Source organism: Macaca nemestrina, chromosome 2, assembly GCF_043159975.1.
Source record: "Macaca nemestrina isolate mMacNem1 chromosome 2, mMacNem.hap1, whole genome shotgun sequence".
NCBI lineage: Eukaryota > Metazoa > Chordata > Mammalia > Primates > Cercopithecidae > Macaca > Macaca nemestrina.
The window spans coordinates 50666287-50688716 of NC_092126.1; the positions used below are offsets into that span (position 1 = coordinate 50666287).

Genomic DNA, 22430 nt, shown 5'->3' on the forward strand with positions numbered 1-22430 from the left:
TTAGCTATAAGTATAAATAACAAATATTTCATGTCGTTGGCCTATTTTATAGCTTGACACCCTTTTTTTCTTAGGGATTTGCTTTTTATTCTTTCAGATAATGCTTCATCTGAAAAACTACAAGAAATAAGAGATTAAAAAGCAGAAAGAAGGCATATATCCAGTAACTTTAATAATAAAACACCAGAACTGTATACATCAGCTGTTCTGATGTTTGTGTTTTGAAAAATGAAAAATTATCTCAGAACAACGTGGTAAAACTTCATTGTATATTGTGATTCCCCTGTTGTAACCATGGCTGATGCCAACACATGTTCTGCATAAGTAGAGAAACACAAATTGAACTCAAAATGCCCCGAGAGTATTGTCCTTCATAACACCCTGGTGTCCCGTGTGCGGCTGAATGAATAACAAATGACCGAGCTATTAAGATACTAAACAAAAGTCATCTAGGCCCATAATATTGATGTAATAGCATCTCAATACTGTATTTGCTTTCATTAGTTTGTGTAGAATAAATCTTTCTATCTAAAAAAGAAATCAAACTGAGCTTGGTGGTAATTGCTTCAGGAATTTTATAAAAAGGGAATCCAGTTGTCTTTTTCGTAGTTACACATGTTTAATATTACATCACAGATATATTAACGACTATGGGATTGTGCAACTTCCTACTTTATTTTTTACAAGGTCTCATTCTAGATGTTGGTGTTTGTCTTTATGAGTTCAGCTTCTTCATCATTAACTACCAAATTTACAACTAATATGGAATCCATCCAATAGTTGATACATAAAGCATTTATGGCTGTATACCCAGATCTCTTTCAGTACAATTAAAATCAAATTTTCAAATTGCTTTGAGAGAGCTTGAATTAAGAACACTCAAGTTTACTATATATGCGTATATATGTGTATATTTTCTTTCTCCATAGAGTCACGATCATGAGGAAGTTTATCATTGTCATTCCTAATGTCAACTCTGGTCCAGGTGATGTGTTTGTTGTACACATATGTGTGTTATATGCGGGATTGTGCCCACAGGGATATTGTAAAATGAATCATACTACTGTTTTCATTGTATTTCATAAATATCTAAGTTATTGAGACATAATAAAAGGTAAACAAAGATTCTCCCGTTGCTCAACATTTATAATAGTTCATCTATGTTTTAACATAGTGGCTCTCGCTACCATGAATATTTTCCCATAATACAGTATTTGAGATGCATTGATGTACTCAGATTCTAGAAGTCCCATGAAAGCTGCATCAATTTACATAGTGCAGGCAGATGTGATGTGAGCACCACATTATATGCAGTAATTTTGTATATTTCCAATCCCTCTTTGTGTTAGAAAAAACATCCTAGTTTAATATTATTGAATTATTACTTACGCTCCAGATTCACTTTAAAAATATTTTTATAGAGGAAAATATTTTTTTTACTCAAATTAACACATATAAAATAGAAAGATTAAGGCACATAAAGACCATGGGCTGCATTTTGCAGGGGATAGGTTCTGGTTGAATGAGATCTGGGATGTGTGCCAAATTAATAGAAAAAATCCTGTTCTTCCTCTCCAATAGCCACAATGTTCATTATTAAAAAAAAGCATACGAACCACAGGATTTGATTTTAATAACACCAATGTCTTCATTAATCTGTACATTCCATTTGGCCTCATTATTGAGCAAATGTTGAATTAATGCAGTATACATTATTGTTGGACTTTCCTTGCAAAACCTCTTTTATCTCTTTTATCATTCATTCAGAGACCATCATGTGTATGTCATGTTTTTAGACAGGCCTGAGGCCCTCAGAAATTGAACTCAAAATTCTTCCATCTAGTCTAGGAGAAGACTTTATGTTTGAGGAATCTGCAAAGGGGTGTGAGAAACAAAACTGCAGATTCCCATTCAAAACCATAACTATTTTTTCTGTCTTTTTTAATGCTGTCATGTCAAGACACCTGCAACTGAGATGATATTTCCTCGATGGTCTCTGGGCCTCCTTCTAAATCAAGAGTGGTGATAGCCAACACTGCTTTGTATCTGCAGAACAAATAGTGGCCTTTGTCCAGCACAAGTCCCTAAACAAACTTAATCTCTCTAACACTGTGACAGATGACATTTAGATGTCCTTGTTACCCTTAAAATGAGTTTTATTGACAATCAGAGAACAAAAAGAAGGCCCAGATAAAGCCCAATGTTTTATAGGCTTGCTAACAACATCTTAGTCCAGAGGGTGAGGAGAAAGCCTGAAGTTGCCCCCATTTTCCCCTGCTTTGCTATATCACCATGACAACAGATATAGAAATCACTTAGTGACTCCTAGAAAGAAAACACAGTGACACAGTACCCCTTGTATGGCGAATCAAACTAAAGCCTTCATTCAACTGGCTATTCAGCTTGGGCATTCATGTAGAGGATAGGGTGGATTTTACACAGGTAACTACAAGAGAAAGGCCAGCAAGCCCTCCAGCCACAGCATATGGCAAAGTCTCTGTCTAATTAATGCATCCTCAATAGAATTTATCCATTTTAAATTTGTTTTCTTTTGCTTGAAACATCATTAATGTAAAGGGCAACATTAATCAACATCATGGAACTTAAAAGGGCATTAAAGAGTGATCTTTTTCCCTATGCAACAAGAATCTTTTCAAGTAGTTGTGTTAACTGCAGCAGATTCAAGGCACATTCGGAGTTTGTGATCAGAAGGCAAATCTAGAGAGGCCTCTACTGGCGAATCTCTCTCTGTGCAGTTGTCCTTGTGGAACTGCCCTGGAAAAACAAGCAGGAGAATGACTTTCAGCTTTTTTTTATTGGAAAGTTGCACACCAGATGGATGGCCAATGAATATACTGTATAAAACATTGAATAATGGCATTCACACTTTCGAAGCTGTCATGTCTAACTGCTTATTCTCAGGTAATAAAAGGACCCTCAAGCTCTCATGTATGAGCTGCTTGGACTCAAAGAGATGTTTTAAGATTATTCAACAAAGAAATAACAGGTACTCTTTTTTTTTTTTTTTTCTTTGTACATAATGCTCCCATTCAAGTTTCGGATTTAAAACCATTTTTATATGAAATTGTATTTCTTGACATTGTTTGCTGGGGAGGCACACTGTTCACACACATATCCATATATTTCCCACAACCAACAAAAAGCTGAAATAAAAACTTTAGATGAAACTAAAGTGCCCAAGAAATATTTTGATTAATCAAAAAGCAAAAGTTTACTGCTAAGATTTCCTAGGAAATGTGAACAAAATATAGTTTCCTCAAGTCATATTTAACATGAAAATATCATTGAACTATATTTTCATGAAATTAGGCTGAAAATAGCCTCACTACTTTGTGAAGTCACTTTTGGGGGGGGGGGAGAAAAGATTTAATTTTTCCACCAGAAGTTGAAAGTTATTTAATTTAATATTTCCTAAGATGAAGAGATTTACGATGTCTTTACATAAGGAAGCTCAGGGACTTTTCTTTTTGAAAAAGGAAGACCTGACTCCATAAATGTCTTTGTTCAAGTGTGGAATATTATGGTGGCACTACGTGTAACCTTGAAACTTTTCAAAAGGCAAAACCCTAATTCTCTTGTTTTACAACATTTATATTTTTATATCTAATATTTTTGAAATCTGATCATACCAAAATACTATTCAAATTACTTTTATTCTCTTATATCTTTCAAAAATTCCATGAGTTATGTTTTGCTGTAATGTCTGATATCTCAGGATCGCTTGCCAGCATATTTTTAGTAGGGTCATTTCACATTTCAGATGTGTACTTCAAATGTTTAGTTGAGATTTTGAGATAAATTTTGCCAAGTAACTTTTCATAGGGTGGTTTGGTTAGCATGGCTCAATAAATTACCTTTGGATCACACAGGTAATTCATGATCTTAAAATTAAATTCTGTTAGATGGCTTGAGAATCACTACCTTTTAGTCCCAATAGTGACACCTACTGGTAGAAAGAGAACAAAAAATAGTTTTAGCTTTCTGCTTACTGTTTTAGAGAATCTTACCAGGGACTCTGTTGTTACAAATGTACCTTATTTACAATTTGTTTTCAGGTCTTTAAAATACAATTCTATGTTACCAAAAACTGACGAGTGAGGGGGAAAACCCAAACAGAATAATGCAGGTATTTAATTATGAAAAAGAAAAAAAAAAGTACTAGCAGAGGAGTATAGTCAAACTACACCAAATAGTGTAGAGAATATGTAATTACAATCTTTTGAGTTCTTATATATTGTAGAAAATGAGAAACCAAGCTTTAGCAATGGTTTTTCTGAAAGTGCCACATTTCCCAGTTAGAAATGGAAGATGAAAAGGTCGAAATGCTGTAAAAAAAGTACTTAACATTTTTTTGTTTCCACAAATGTTTATTAAATATTCTATATTTAAGAAAGAACAAAATTAATCCAGGAACAAAAAGAAGAATATATGCTTGATAGCAATTCAATTGTCAATAATCTTTGAGGATTTATGCTGATTTAACCAGAAATGCTCTTTCAGAACATGGATTTATCACATGTCATAGAACATTGAAGTCACATTAGAATGTGATAATTTATCCACTGAACTAGAAGCACATGGTTTGCAGAACATTGGCTACAATAAGAACATACTCTGCATCAGAGAGGGTTCAACATCAACAACAATGTCTGCAAAAACAGAATCACAGCTGTGAAGAAGAGGTATGATCTTTATTTCTCCTAGAAGCTTCAGTGAAGCTCCTCTTTAAATTACATTTGCTCTTAATTTATAATGTTATGACACAACACATTCCAGTTTTTCATAAAGCATATGAAGTCTTTAATAAGAAACTGTTTTAGATAATTATCTGAAGACCCACATAAAACTTGTATAGTCTTTTTCTGACTGCTAAGTAATTCACTTGTTAAACTATAAAACACAGTATTAATAATTTTAGAGTTTTTACAGTCATATGAGATAAAAATGGCAGACTGGAAAGAAATATATTTCAACCCAGGTTTAACTGGAATGAGCCTTTTTATGCAAAATGCTTCTAATATTTCTTTTAGGAAACTTTAGGTTTTTATTAATATTTCAGCTTACAAAGAAAATACAGCTATCAATACCCCAAAATATTGTTGGACCTTGAGGATTGTGTCCAGGTGTATAGTAAGGTAGAGAACCATTTAATCCATGATACACATTTATGACTATTTTTGTGATATCACTGAGAGGAAATGTGTGAAAATGTCACAAATTACTCAGCAGACAGTTAGTTATATTGGTGTCTTTGAAACCATGTTTGGCTCTGCTGTGTGCTTTTGTTTGTACAACTTGAGCACATGCTTCAAAATGTCATCCAGATTACAAGCATGCAAGGAATGAAGTATTACTTCTGTGTCAATTTCAGAAGCATACTACCTTTATTTCATTAAATAGCTTATCAGCCAATCATACTCTGTAAAATCAGCAAATTCCTTTCTTGAATTTTTTTGCGAGAGATATTTTATATGTTGTTATTTATGACCTAAAACATATCTTCAAAATTGTTTATGATAATAAATATGGGAAAACAAAGGACTTTTAAACATTATGTAAATTACAACATAAAAAATCAGAAAGCACAACATTTACACAAAATCATTTGGTCAACTTGCTGGCAATTAAGTTGGGATACAATGTGCTCAGGGTGAAAACAAGATCAGAAATTAAAACAAAATAGCCACAAAAAAATTGGAAAAGTTTTGGTTTTGGTTTTGGTTTTCCTGAGTACCTGGACCAGCAATTCAGCTGATCATTAAACACAACCAGAAAGAAAGGCTCTATTTTGCCTTTAGAGAGTTCATCCAGAGACTGCACAAGGGATTTGTACAGAATAAAGCCTCACAAAACCCAAGGGCTGTTAGAGGGAAATGGTATCCAGGAGGACAGGGCAGGCCAAGCATCCTCTCAACAGCAAAGCCACACAAGAGAGCCAGAGGCAGCACTGCGACTGCCAACACAACTGCCTACCACGTCTGCCAAGGAGCCAGAAGCCGCTTGTGGGAAAATATCACTTACCCTTAGCATCTGGGTCCTGTGATTGTTATCCAAAGAGACAGAGTGGTAAGATATAGTGGGATAAACAGCATCCCATTAAAAAGACACGTACACACACATACACACACACACACACACACACACACGTTATCTTTCTGGGTAAAGAGAGAGATAAGCCATACATGGATTTGGATTAGACTTTCTGTAGTTGGAATTCTTTTAAAGCAGATTTATTCTATATATTCATATTTAGTTATATATTCAGTTATATATTCATATTTCATAATGAGATTGGCTTTAGTAATTACTTCTCACTAACAGCTTTGCTCTGTAAAAAACAGGATTTTAATTGTATTTGTGGTTATTTGAAGATGTGTATAGTCCACTATGAAATTTTTATTTTCTTAGAGTATTTGGTTATAGTTGACTGATAGGATTATTCAAAAATTAAATATTGATTATGAATAAATAAACTAAAGCATGCTCTGCTTTGATGTTAAACTTTTTTTCTTTTTCTTCTCTGGTGTTGTGTCACTATTTTTAAGAGGCCAACTTCTAAAATATATACTCATAAAATAACTGATAAATTCTTATTAAACATGTGCTATACTATAAGCATGTGATACATATCATTATATAATAGATATAACTATGACATATATAATGTTACATATGTATAGTATATTACATATATTTCAGTCTGATAAAGTCCCTTCTAAAATATATACTTTCAATTTACATCTGAATGAATGTTCTTGAAGTTTCCAAATGTGGCAATCTGATTGTATATATTCACTCTGCATCAAAAAACGGGGATGGAGGGGAGGAAAAATCTAACGAATTAAAGATTGGAGACACCTTGTGGTTAATGTAAAGGTTTTAATTCATTCTTATATAGAGAATTTGAAGATCATTATTATTGTAGAAAGTAATAGCCTTCTGTTTTTGAGACTTCAGTAAAAGGGTAAGAAAGGTAGTTTCATTTTAAATATTCTCCTCTGAAACCAAGAACAGAAAATAGTGCAGTTTTAAGTGTCAATGGCAATATAATATACCCAAAGAGAAATTTTTTTATATTTTATTTTATAATATCAATTATATTGTACAGTTTAATGGAGAACATTTGGAATAACAATCCCATTTATGTACAGAGTGGATTTATTATTAAAACTCTCGCTTTGCAGGAATAAAATTAAAATTTCAGTGGCCTTTAGTGACTAAAAAATATGCATTTCAAGGTCATAAAATCTATTAGATTGCTGCAAAAGTAGTTGCACTTTTTGCCATTACTTTTAATTGCAAAAATCACAATTACTTTTGCACCAACCTAATAGTTGCTTATTTGTGCATGTTATGTGAGATAATGCATATGGAGCAGTATATGCTATAATATGCATAATAACATGCACTTGATTACTTATAAACATGTTTCACATGTGCATAAAATATATTACATGGACATTTAATTTTTTAATTTATATAAATAGCAAAGTAACCTAGGAATGTTTATCATCTAATGCAAAATGAATACAATGTTCAAAAGAGATAAAAATTTTGTGGAAGTGCAAAACCAATGGTAAACAATTGATATGTTTTTGTTTATTTTTCTTGTTTGTCATCGCACACACAAAGAAATTTGATTCTAATTGATAATCTTTTGATTAATAGATCATTTTCTGGTACCAAATAATTCTCAAGTTGATTCAAATTTAGTTCCATTTTTACAGCATTTTTATGTAAACTAGATAATAATGATGAAAAGTGTTTCTTTTATATTGCTTTTCTATGTAATGGTGGAAGAGTCTGTGAATTCAATTCAATGAGGCTCAATTATGGGAATGAGGAGGAAGATAAGGGAATAAATAGATTCTAAACATTTTATTTCATTAAAAAATTTAAAATGCTCAATTGAAATGTGAAATACATCTCCAATATTTATAAATACATAAATAATTTATGAATAAGTGCAAAAAATCAGTAAGAATTTATAAAAAGTTTTTGGGCTATGTGTTGTTTCATTTCCCACAAGGGAAACTAACAGCCCCAGAAAGCTGTGAATAAAATCAGAACTACTTTCTCTAGAGTGTAAATGATTACACTCTAAAACTAGAACCTGAAATGCAAATATTTAATTTAATTTTATGATCAAACTACTTTTACATATTTGTTGCATTTGTTATATCTTTTCTTTGAAGCTCTCGTTTATTTCCTTATCTACTCGCCTTTTTCCCATTTCATTTCTAATCCCGAAGGTTTGCATTTTCAATTTTCACTATTTTAATTATATTTATACCATACCTTTAATCTTTAACAGTTTTTTTTTAAGTTTAGTTGGTTTATTAACCCACGAGTTTAATTAGGCATTCTTTAACACTGCAAAATGTAGGCCTAGAACATACTATTATATACAAAAGTATTTCATGTAAGTCAGTGTATTAAGACTGTTAAATTTCAACTTACTATAATTACACATGGCAGAACCATTTAACCCTTTTTGATCTTTACATATTAAATTGTGAAAAAAGAAACCATACTCATTTATTAAAGCCAGCACAGTTTACAGCCTTAACTAAATGTTACATAGTCATGATTCCCAGAGATTTATTTTTTCCATAAGATATCAACTGAAGTTACAGAGGACAAGTTATCCTCTCATTCCCTGTGTTCATCCTGTGTTCTTTACAACTGTCCAAATTGTATTAGAATTTGCTTATAATGATGTTATATGATGTCCTTGTTGTGATACCTGCATTTCTGGAGAACTTAATATTGATTTACTGTGTCTTTTGCCCATCTTTGAGCAGCCTAGATAGCAATTACAGCTGTTGGTGGTATCTATTTTGTCTTTTCATAATTGTCATTTCATGTTCTACTTAAGATTAAAATATGAAAATTGTACCACGTGCACATCAACAGTGCATTAACCAAGTTATCAGCGATATCTGTGAAACACTATTATTTAACCATGGTTCTTTACATTGCTTCTTCATTTTATTTATGAAAATTGCATGCTACAATATAAACTTGAACAAGAAATACATTCAAAGGTGAGTCTCCCTGACATCAAGTCCTCATCAGGATCATTACTATCTTCCTAAGAAATCCATGGGGCTTTCCCAATACCTGCTTGCCTCTGCCAAATGCTTTCTCCTCTTCAGACTGGGATTTCAGATAAGCAGGGGCTGCTTTGTTTTTCTTCAGCTCTTACTTTAAAAGAGCCTTCACAGTTTTTGAGCTTTCTCTACTATTCTCATTTCAATCCACATTTCACATAGAAGATGGTATTTTATACAAGGAAAATCATGTTTAAAAGTTATACAGCAGATTTAAAATTTCTTCTTTATTACAAATAGGTCTACCAGGTATAGATTTCTTCAAAGCACTGTTAAGAGCTGTACCAAAATTGAAAACTGTCTTATTTGAAGACCAAATACACTTAATGTGGGGCTGAGAGACAGAAGGAGATAACATTGCCTGGGCTCCTCTCATTAGGAAATGTATTACACAGAAGCTGTAAAATAATTTTAAAATTTTAAGAGGAGAAATTCTTTTGCAACTAATTTGGAATTTTTTCCCTGGTCAATTTATATAAAACATGCAGTTGAAATAACTGAAACACATTATGATTCTATCTTGACTTAACAAGCTTTGAACTTCTCAAGAAAGATTTTTTGTGTTGCACAATGAAAATAAATATTAAATATCAAGATGAAACTGAATAAATATTTGAATACCCTCCCACACACATTCCCCCATACACAAACACACACACACACACACACACACACACACACACACACACACACAAATACACATATACTTTCCTACCAGCAGACTAAATCCAGCTAGTTCCTGAAAGGCATTTATTTTGAGAATCACTATTGTTTCATTTTACTACATTCATTTGGAGACTTAAAAAAATGACTATATGCAAAGAAATAATAACTGCATCTGCAATCTCTAGCAGCAGCCCCTCCTTACGAGACTGTGTAGGGCATTTGTGGGTGTTGTTATTGTTGTTGTTGCAATCTAGCTAATAAAGGCTTTCTCTTACACAAGAGAATTTTGACAGGGTTGACTCCAGACAGCTTTCCAGCTGAGGTCTGGGGCCTTGCTGAACTTTCAAAATTTTCCCATTTGAGCTTCATCAAAGTGAAGGAAATTCAAGGATCACTAACGTCTCAGATGGTAGCACTTGCCCTAACAACGAAGGTTCAGGAATTCTTTGGAGCAGGCTGAGGTCATTTTTCTCCCCTTTTCTCCTAATGCTTTTCTCTATTAATCAGAGCTCAGAGCTCAGATTGGTCTTCAACTTCCTCCCAATCCTTGCTAAGCCTGTCATTTCTAGCTATTATTTACTTTAATGGACTTTGGCTGATCCCTTATGAAGCTTTGGATCTGAGAATAATAAGGCTGGAGAGCAACGGGCATAGACATGGGTGTGGGTTTGCCTGCAGATTAACCGTGGCAGATGGGCTTTATTGCGGTTTCCTGTGTACTGAGCGTTGATTGAGAGGGTATAATGAGAGAGGTGGTGTCTACACAATGGTCACAGCCACTTCATTGCACTTTGCGTCTAAACAACCCCATTTTTCTAAATCTTTGGGTTGTGAAATTTTAGGAAGTCAGAGCACAAGAACAAGTACAAAAACAACTGTAAATAACCATGAATGTTAATCCAACACTAATTGGTCCCTTCTTTCAGTATGAGTCCATTTTGCTCAGTTTTTAAAATTCTGGGTAAATTAATGGCAAAGATAGTTAAAATGTTCTTGCATTAGGTGGTTTTAGATGAAATAGTGAGCAACATGCATTTTCTGTGTGCTTTTTGTTTGCTTGAGTTTTTGGTTTGTTTGTTTAGTTAAACATAGGCTCTATTTGATTACTGCCACAGACAACAAATGCTTAAGTTGTAATTATTTTATATGCTTTGGGAGTTATGTTGAGGTAAATTATCTATCAACTAGAGAATATTTTAAAAAATAACATCAGGGCAATTGTTTTATTTCTGGCATAGTAAATAAAAAAATGTACTTTTCTTTATTTCCTGCATTTGATGCAAGTTTCTGCTCAGCTGCAACTCACTATGCAATTAAAACATTTTTGTCACAGGTGCTATCTAAAGTTCTTTTACATATTCTTAATTTTTAAGATTTTACTTAATTCCTCCTTTTCATCAATGGATTAAATCACAACTATGGATTCTTTTCTTCCTTTGGGATTTTACCCATCTGTCTTAATGCTTTCATCCTACACCCCTTGGTCTCAGAGGGGTGTTCTGAAAGTGAACCGCCAAAACCTGGAGAAGACTCTAGGTCAAGTTTGTGTACAAGAGTTTAAATTTTTAGTGACAGTCCTCTCTCACGGCCGCCTGAAAGTTTCCACACAGAACTGCACAAGCGAGCACCACCAATTATCCTCCTCCTTTGAAAACCATTATCAAGTTTTTCAAAACTTCTTTCATTTCACTGTTGTCAGTCAGTGAAAAGGAAACTAACCACCATGTCAAGACAACTCAGCTGCCTAGCAACGCAGGGCCACATTTTAATTCTGACTTGCTTCTGGTCTTGACTAATAGAAAGTGACTATGTTAAGCCAGTCACAAGAGTTGTTTGTCACTTCTGAAATGCAAACAAAACTATATTGTTTTCCGAAGTACTGGGTGTGATTGATGTAAAGATTTACAGTAACATCATTCATTTTCTCTTGTGTTTTAGTAGGATTGATGTCATATCTTTTCATGCTTTATTAAATGCTTTAAAAGAGCTCAAAAAACATGACGCTTTTTGTCCTTTAAAGACTCTAAAGAGGGGTTTTTCTTTCCAGTGAACTAGGCTCTAACAACTTGTGAAATTTAATGAATCTATTCAACTAGTGTCAGTCACATCAATAAATAATTTAATAAGAAACCACCATCCGTGAAGGAGAATGCAATTTAAACAATCAGAGAGAAACAGACCAGACCAAGGTCAACATTACGGGGTGGGGGGAGGAAAAATTGAGCTTTTAAGTCATGAGTCTTAGAGTTTGGTTTATCAGATTTTCCCACAGCCCTGTATTCTTGCTTTTGGTAATAAAAGCTACAAGTTTCTACCAGTGCAATTCCAATGTTAAATCTTTTCAGGCTTAATGTGGAGATATATATAGCAAAAGCACAGTATTTAAATCCCCTAAATTCATATAAAACGGCTATTCAAACTGAGAAATTGTATCTGCACTTGAATGTACTTCTGCTCCAATTGACTGGGAGTCAATTAATAACGTGGAAGGTATCCACTATTTTAAATACTCCTTAAAAGTGCTGATATATCTAGTATTTTATATAAAAATATAATGAAACTTCATTTAGTAGAAATGTGCCAATTTATGTGATTGATATATATGTAAATGAGAAAAAGGTAATGTTTTCCTCCAAAAGAATGTAAGATCTGAGTAGTAAAGACAAATTATAAGCATTAATTATAATTTTCTTGTGACATAATATTCTAAGCAGTAACTCAATAATCATTTAACAAAATGTTTATTAAAAATGATAGCTTAAAAAGGTCAGAATAATAACAAAAATAAGCTGGATATCACCATCTCAGAAAGGGAGTAAAAAGTTTTTTCTTTCAACTCTGAAAATAATTCAGAATTAAGAGATTGTCTGTTTTCTTAAAACATTAATCATATTCTGAAATGGGATCTAATGATTAAGTAGGACAAAAAAGGCATAGTCTAAAACTTGTTAAAACATAATAAATATAAGTTTTAAGATGAATAACAAGCATTGCATATGAAGAAGAATGATTGGTGTTAAGGAAAAGAGATTATTTTATCTTGAAGTAGAAATCTTAAAGAGCTTTAAAATACTTAATTCATTAGCTATATTTTGTCTAATTAGCCTATATCAACACTGAATATAAACTCAAAGAATATGATTTTTATTTGAAACACAGTGGTTTAGGTTCCATGTAAGAATTTTTTTGAAATTGTTACATTCTGGTAGCACTGTGATGCATTGAAATATGCCTAGCTTTGGATGTCAGATCTGGGACTGGGACCCATGTTTCCTGTCTTCAAACAAAGGCAAATTATGTACTATCCTAGAGCTTCACTTTTTCCACCTACTAATGAGTATAAGAACATATTCTTCATGGGCCATTGGGGTGATGAGAATATCTGGCTCATCAAAGGACTCAATATTAGTATAGGTAGTAATAGGAATGGTAGAACATGTTGCTTAAACACTCACATTCACAAACTAAGCTGCCTTGGTACTGGCTGTGTGACCTTGAGCAAATGCCTTGCATTTTTTGGATCATCAGTAACTTCATCTGTAAAATGAGGCCAATAATACTACCTATATCTTAAGGCAAGAGTAGACATTAGCCAATTTATGCAGAAATATTGCATATAAAGAAATTAAAAAGCACTTACTCATAATTGCAGGTGATCAATTAACCAATACTAGTTGTTCATATTGTAATTATGCTTGTGTTAATGTTATTTTTCTCAGATGTTAAAAATAAATAATTTAGCTCCTCACATTTTTTAATGATAAACCAAAATTAAAGGCCTTGTTTCCAGATTGGTAAGTAGACTTAACTACCAAAGTCCATTCCATAACAGAAGAAATGGAAAGATATAAGTGAGCTTTTAAAATATTGATTATTTTATCTGAATTAGTTTTTAACCAGATATTGTCTTGAAATACAATGGAACATTACTGCAGCATGTCTTGGCAAAACTTAAGATATTCCAGCTCTACATCAAAGGTGCTTTGTCAACTATGTCTAATTATTTTATACAGTCAATTATTATGTGGTACCAGTAATAGCAAAAGACAATAGTAGGCACACAATCTGATAGCTTGAAGCCCAGTCTTAGTTTTCTCAGAATTTCCAATAGAAGCACGTATTTATGAGCTGAAAGCAGCCTATGGATATGTTTTGTTTGTCCTACACAGAGTTTTAAATTGTTATTATTGAACTGATTGACAACTTCTGAACTTTAGATTTTCCATTAAAATCCAGATTCCTAGGTGCTATTTAAAAATCAGAAGGATGGCAAGAGTGAGACTGTTGTAGCAGTGTTGGGTAGTGGCTGAGTGGCTGTAGGATTTTTTTGATGAGGTCTGAATTCTCTACTTCATCTTTGTCAGCAGTGCTTTCTCCACGTACTATGAGGTACATCCATCTGGATTCACCTATTTAAGCTACATGCCTAGCCCCCAGAGGCATCCAGACTTTTAGCATAAGAACTCAAATGAGAAATCATGAAGAATTCATTAGCTGAATCCAACATCACCTACAGGACCCTGGGCCCATTGTATTACTTTGTATTACTTTTCCCTTAGTATCTTCATAGGATCTTAATCTTTTTCCTGTCACTGTATATAATTTTTGTTTGTTTGTTTGTTTCATTTTTTTTTTCCCCTGGCTGGATAGAGAAGGGATTAAGTCACAAATGAGAAGCTGCGGTGGCCCATGAACAATACATAGATCCATCTCCTGGAACTTGTGACCACTCGCCCAGGATCGCACTCATGACCACAACAAAGATGATGGCTTTTCTGTTTCTCCTGTTGCACCACATCAGACACCTGCAGCAAATACTGAGGCGACACTATGTGAAGTCTGCCTAGTGACTCTTAGAAACTCCAACTAATGACTTCTCTGGGAGGGATAAAGTTGGGCACATAAAATTATCTTGTTGAGAATACATGGGTACATTTATAGTCTCACATATATTTCATTTATAAATTTAAAATTATTTTAGACTGAGTTACAATTTTTGGAGTAAAAATAAGTAGAATAATATCATTTAAATAATACTTTTAAACTTTTTCATATTTTTTCTGAATACCTTGATTAACATTTATTTGGTCACATTATTTGTCCCATTTTTTAAAAAGAAGGACAATAGGCTATGAGAAAGTAAGTACATTTGAGTTCCAATTATTCTTAATATGTTGTATCATAGTATTTCATTTGCAACGAAGTCAGTTACACAGCAAACTAACCAACTGCATAAATAAAAATAATAATATGAAACTAGAAATTGACATTTGAAACTCTTAACTACCATCAGTACCAAATATACTTTTGGTTATCTTGTCAAATTATAGGGATGAGTGGCTGAGACCATGCCGGTATGTTTGTTAGGGTTGAATGGAGTGCTAGAGTGTTGCTATTGGCCTTGAAATAGATTGATTTTTTTTTTCTTTTTTTTTTTTGCCTTCTACCTGGGGTCATGGTCTCTGCCTTACTTGCACAGGGTCCTCATTATCAAAGCAGATTATCTGACACATATTATACAATATGTTAAGTAGCTTACTTTAAATATACACACTTTCACCATATTCAAACGTGAGTACTCAGAACTTAAAAACACAAGATTTTATTAAAAACAATTTTAATTAAAAATAAAATTGTGTTTTAAACTTTATGTGTTTCCTAGCCTTTTTAAAAAATAAGCGTTCTTATTTAACAGTATATAATGCTATCAACCAATAAGTTTAAAGTAAGTATCTGTTTAAGGAAATTTCTTCATAAGAAAATATACTGAATTTTCATATGGTGTCTAGCTGCACTTTTTTTTAGTGCTTTGTTCATTTCCTGTCACAAGATGTTAATTTCAAAGAAACATTTGGTATCACTGAAATGGCTTTAAACATCATTTTTCAAGCCACAGAAATTGTTTTTGTGATAGCGTGCCTGTTGAATACCATTGCCAGAATATTTAATCACACTTGTCATGACAGAAAAAAATAGTCTTGATGTAAGAAAAAGATTTCTAAAGGTTTCAATATCCAGTCAATGGGTTAGCTTTTAAAGCTTATATCTACATCTAGATATAGAATTCCTATTCCCAAATTTAATCTAGACAGTTATTTAAAAGGAAATATAAAGGAGTCTGTCTACTTTCTCATTTGGAAAGAAAAATGTGAAATAAAATGCATGAAAATTATTTGTAAGTGGGATGATGATTCCAGATGGAGCCTTTTGTGCGTAAATAGTTATAAGCATTCATAGACTCTAGATTTGGAAGACATTTGGAAATCATGTAGTGCAACTTCACAAACAACGGGGGAGACAGCACTCTAAGTCATCCCCCACCCCAGTGGGTTGCTTTCTGGCTCCTTCCAATAAGGGGAAGCTCGCTCTGTCTCTCTCTCTCTCCTCTCTCTCTCTCTCTCTCTGTCTTTTTTAAGGAAGTCTGTTTCCTTGAACTGCTTCAGTTGGATTTTTGGGTGAGCCAAAGTTGCCTTTCTCTGGCTTCCTAAGTCTCTCTTCACAACTATATGGCTTCAATACAAGGAAGGTGGAGCAAAAAAAATGTCAGAGCCATTGTTCATGCCACCGTTGCAAAAATCTAATGTGATGTTTCACCAACAGCACACATTCAATAGTTACAAGTGAATATTTATACATAAATTGGATTGTTCTGTACCTACAGCTTATTTGTTTCAAGGTAATTATAATGTCATTCTCCTCCTTCACTTTGCCTAAAGAGTCCTGTTAATGAAAGGACAGGATAGAAATTCCTAAGAATGTCAAATCCCTATTCAATCACTATTCTGCTTCTTCTTCCCTTTGCTTCAAAATCTAATCATATCTCCTTATGCTCACCAATAGATGGGGCCAAATTAGGGGTTTTTTTGGGAGGTGGTAGTGAGTGCATACATACATTTGAATCATTCACAGTGGTGAAAGGGAGAAGGAAAGTCAAAGCGTCAAGCCCATTTTATCCTTAAAAATGACATTGAGGCCAGAGTTGTCTGAGCCCTGTGCAGCCCCAGTCAGGATTTGCTGAAGGTAGCTGTGCTCCTGTTTTGTGTCGTTTATATAAAATTATCTTCTTGTCAAGATATCCTCAGGTCATTATTTAGTTTAATAAACATTTCAGAATGCCTAGTAGATGTTAGGCATTTCATCAAGTACTGGGAATAAAAAGTGAATGAGACATAAACCTCATCCTGAAGTTGTTTACAACCCACTGAAAAAGAAGAACATATAAACAAATACTTTTGATTTAAAAATACCCTTAAATAGACATTAGCACATGGGGTCGTCTACAGGAACAGCACATGACTCTATCACAGATGGGGTCAAATGAGGGGTTCGTTCACAGGGTAGTTGATGATTTAGTACAGCGACTTGAGTGTAGTCCACGGACATTTACAGATGAATCTCATCTGTAAAGGTCTGCTGGTATTAAAAATAGACTGCATGCTGGAGGAATAGCAAATGATCAGCGTGGCTGAGGCAACACAGAGAATGCTGATAGAAATATGATTAGGTCGAAAAGGTTTATGTTAAGGTTATTAACGTAAAGTAATAGTTTCCATTAGCAACAAGTTATTTTAGTCAGATTATAAATGCACATTTAAAAAAAAATAGGTTGAGTTAATCAAAAGAGCTTGTTGAATGTTTTTTCTGTGAGTATACTTTGCCCAAGAAAATGTTTATTTACATGTGAAAGAGGATGAGCTAATTGGTAACACATATATTACATACAAATTTTAGCTAAATAGATGAATGTTGTGATGTTTTTAATACTAATAAAAAATTCCATCCTGTTTACCATAAATAGAGGGTTGGTAAAATGAATTTTTAATTATTCATACAATGGAATACTATGGATTCAGTAAGATAAGGATCTGGAAAAATATTGGATTCTATAGAATTGATAGTCATTACACAGACTGTTGGAAGAATAAAAGCAATAAAAGCAGATTCCATAACAAACAGTTGATCACAAATTTTTTTTTTTTTTTTTTTTGAGACAGAGTCTTGCTCTGTCGCCCAGGCTGGAGTGTAATGGTCCGACCTCAGCTTGCTGCCAGCTCCTCTCCTCCCGGGTTCAAGCAATTCTCCTGCCTCAGCCTCCTGAGTAGCTGGGATTACAGGTGTACACCACCACACCCAGCCAATTTTTGTATTTTTAGTAGAGACAAGGTTTCACCATATTGGCCAGGCTGGTCTCAAACTCCTGACCTCAGGTGATCCACCCCCTCAGCTTCCCAAAGTGCTGGGATTACAGGTGTGAGCCACCATGCCCAGCTGGATCTCAATTTTTTAAAAAATATACATTTATTTATACAGAAAACACCTTGAAATATGTATTAAAAGTATATTGGTGGTGGTCATCTCAGGGTGGTAGAATTGGGAATGATCTGAACTTTCTTATCTTTAGAGTATCTGTTTAATTTTTTCTACAATAAAGTTTTTTAATATAAGAAAAAAATAGTTGTTAACACTCAAGGGATAAAATAAAGTCTCTAGTTGTAACAAGGACCATTTTCAAGCAGTGATTCCCTGTTCAGTCTTCAAATGTAGATAAAGCAGCAGAATAATGTCAAGGTGTTTCAATTAGTCTTTGGACCCAACACTCAATGTGGCTGTCCTTATGGTGGTCTGACTAGGTATTATTCAGTCCATGAAACACAATAAGGACAATTCTGTCCAGAAAGGTGCTTCTGTGGTTAGATAAATCTGGCCAACAAGAAAGCATTGGTTGAAGTCCTCTGTAACCTTCTGTCACTTATTGCATGTGTATAGTTTTAGGTACAACTTATCGTTCAACTATTTACTTTGTTTTAATAATTGTAAACGATAAAACATATACTTTATGTATTTATCACTGTAGCAGTTATCTCAACGGCATGGAGTTCCTTTCTATCATCCATGTCTTACTTGGAAGACTTGCCAAACATTTTTCTGATTTATTTTATTTTGTTTAGATTGAAAATTTTACTGTTTCCACTGAGCAAATAACTCAAACAAAAAATAGTTGTTTTTTGTCATTTAAAAGAAAATTATCTTCTTGTCAAGATGTCCTTAGGTCATCAGATAAATTCAAACCTGTGTTTTATAGTGACTTTGAAATATTACTAATCAAAATACTCCTGCTTTTAAACAGATTTAAATATATATGTGTGTGTGTATATATATAATATATATTTTTACATATATATATATATTTGATTTTTAAATGGAATCCTTGCATCTACTGCCATGGTAATTTTTGAAAAATAAAACATTTTAAGTGTGATTTATCATACTCTATATGTGTCTCAAAAATGAGCATCAGTACTTGATAGAGCAAATACTATTAAAATGTTACTTCACTTTTGAGTGCTTTTTTGGACATTTATCAAAAGGGCAGTCATAAATCATCATTATATTCCTTTTTAAGCAAAACTAAGAAGCAATACATACAGTTTGTACACCAGCAGTTTCATCCTCTCTTCATGTTGTGGCAGATTAATACCAGCTTAGCCCAAACATCCAAAGTTATGCTGTTGGCAATGTAGCCATCTGTTTTTAATGAATATCTGGGGTCCATTTTTCAGTTAAGCTTCTCTTATTGTGTGTGTATGTTGCATTTTCAGCGCTATCTGCATAATTGCTTAAAGATTTTACTGCAAAATTAATATCCTTGCTGTGAACAAGGGAACAAGGCAAAAACCAGGATGACAGAGCCTGAGATGAGGTGAAAAGCAAATCCAATTTTTCCTTGCACCATAGAAACCTCGTCAGGACTAGCTTTATCTGGTAATCCACATTTAAACTTTAACCTGTAGGGGGGCTCTTTGTGTTAGATAATGTAAGCATAAAAGGAGGCTGAATCACTAATCAGATTAATCATATTTTGTAAGACTCAAAAGCTTCATTAAAAGGAACTGGTATCCAAGTTACACATTTTTGTTGTTGTTGTTGGCAGAATAAGAGTTTATCATTAAAAAAAGAATGACATGAAAATACTCAAATGTCTGCAAGTTTTAGTGAACCTACAGCAAACAAGACCAAAGGACAAAATCAAATCCTAATTAATAAAATTACTTTACATCCCAACAGAGTCAACACATAGATTACTTCAGTTTCTTCATATTTTAATCTTAGAAGATAATATTTGATACAGATTGTGACAGCTATTATAATTTTTTTTCATATTTTGAGGAGTAATCTTCCTCTAATATCTACATTATATACATTTATAAATTATATATTATATATAAATTATATATAAATTTAACACATAAATGTGTAAAGACTACCAGTTGATGATTTATTATTCTAAACTATTTCTCAAAGGCCATTTCTCTCATTTTGTAAGTTGGTTGCTTAAAGGAAGAAATTTTTTTGGAAGTAGGGAACTTTCTCAAGAGTAACATGGAAAAGAATGATCTTTGTAGGTCCAATATTTTATAAATTGTGAATCAAAGGAATGTAGTCATAACTTTATTTCATTTATTGAAAACGAGGGAAATAAAAAATGTTATTATTTTTGCAAGCAAAGCAAACCTTTAGAAAAATTATGTAGTTGATAGTCTATAGCATGACTAGGTAATTGTGGCAGAAACGCAATTGTGTGTATAACTTTATGCACATCAAAATCTCTCTTTCGAAAACTCAGCCCTTACACTTTAAGTCAACAGTTTGCAGCATATGGTATGTTGACAAATCCCTCCTGATAAAACTGCTCTAATAATAATCTTGGTGAAAGAGAATTCCAAGTAATAGTTATTGAATATCGTTTTATGCTACCCCTCTTGAAGGAGACCATATAACTCTGATATCTAAATAGGAGCATAAAAAGTTACATCAGTTCATTTTTCTTAGTACAATAGCTATCATTCTAAGGAAAGATCAGTTTATAAGCTTATTTATTAACAGCTGTGGAACTCTAGATCTTAAAATCAACTATACAAAATTGCTAATCAAAATACATAGGTCTTTATAACCAAGTCATTTCAGATGAGGAAACTCAACCGAATGAAATAACAATATGATTTGTTAACAACAACAACAACAACAAAACAAACAAGAAATAGAAGCAATATCAACAGCTTGCTTAGCATGTGATACTACATGTAATATCTAAATTAATGAATATTTTAAATTGTATTATAAAAGATCCAAGTGTACTAACAAATCTGTAGCTTAAATATTAGAAATAATAGTTTCTAAATGAATCATCAATAAGTTTAATGCATGCTCTGTCAGTCATATAGATGTATAGTTATGTTTTATAACATCAGACTGGTCTAAATCAATAATTCCTGCATTTGTACACTTATGTGTCTCTTATTTATTAGCCATGATAACGAAAGTACATTTCCAATCTATCCCCCAATATTTCAATAGTTTCTATTGCAATATCCAATAGCTTCTATTGCCAATATCAATTCTACTTTTAATCATTAAGGCCTAAGTTTTTTTCTATAAAGTTTAATTTTCCTGGCTTGTGTTTTTCTACTTTTATTCCAAAAAATTAAATAAAATTTTCAAAATAATCACTCTTAAAAACATTGGTATATAAATTTTGCTTTACATTTAAAAAATAACTTTACCTATGATTTTGAATTGTAAAGATCTCCACTGCTACATTAATTCCCAAAAGAAAATAGACTGTTTCATTACTCATTAAATGCTCTACACAAGTGTTTTAATGATCTCCTACAAAAATAAAAACAAAACAAAAAACAACACAGCCAAAACATAAGCAGTAAATCTCAATTTTGTAAAGATTCTAACATCAGAGATCTTTGGTAATTTTAACCTCTGATGAGTTTAAGCTAACAATGAACAATGAATGTGGTACTGATGACCTATTCATCAGAAAATTAAGCATCTAACACTTACCAATCTTCAGACTGACTGCATGATTTTGTGTAAGTCATGTCATCATCCAGATTGTCAGTTCATAATCTATGAAATGAGAGAAATTACCTTAGTTCTCTCTAAGGCTGCTTACAAGTTGAATATTCAATGACGCTTGATGTTGAATATAGGTGATGTTTGAAGGGAAGACCTTTCTTATACAAATATAAATATTCAGAGGTTTCTGGAGTAACACAGACAAAAATATAATTGATATAACCTCAAGTTTATTCTATTAAATTATGTAGTCATCCCTACCACACAAAGAAAATTATAAAGTTCATAAGCCCAGTAAATGCAGATAATATAGGCAGCAATTTGAATCATTTACTCCCCACAAGCCCCAAGCTATTCTCAAATTGGCAATTTTGCCTAAACTAGGCATTTGTTTGACTGGTTTTTTTTTCCTCTTCCTGCCCTGAATGAATTGTGGTGTTTTTACTTTGCCTCAGCATATCAACTCAGTCATGGAAACAGGAGGAAAAGATTCAACTTTTGGGTGATTATAATTCTTGGGCCTCTAGTATGCAAAAACATTAAGCAGAATTTAAAGAATGAGCATAAATACAGATAGTGCTTTATTGCCATATTTTCTTGATGCAAATCTCAAGGCCATCTTTTAAGTAAGATCCCCACGCCCCCACCCCCTCCCCCAGCCCCCGCCACCAAGTCGAGGAAAGGAAAAAGTCTTTACCACACTTTAAATAAAAATAAAACAAAAACAAAACAAAACAACAAAAACCTTACATGACTGCTTCC

At 33.0% G+C, this 22430-nt stretch overlaps 1 long non-coding RNA gene across 1 annotated transcript; it reads right to left on the reverse strand.

The window, feature by feature from the left end:
* Positions 1-1506: 1506 nt before the first annotated feature.
* LOC105470035 (uncharacterized) lies at positions 1507-21717 on the reverse strand. Its single transcript, XR_980213.2, has 3 exons — positions 21654-21717; positions 3876-3967; positions 1507-2775 (listed from the first exon to the last, which is right to left on the reverse strand). It is a non-coding gene; the product is annotated as an uncharacterized lncRNA (long non-coding RNA).
* Positions 21718-22430: the final 713 nt, after the last annotated feature.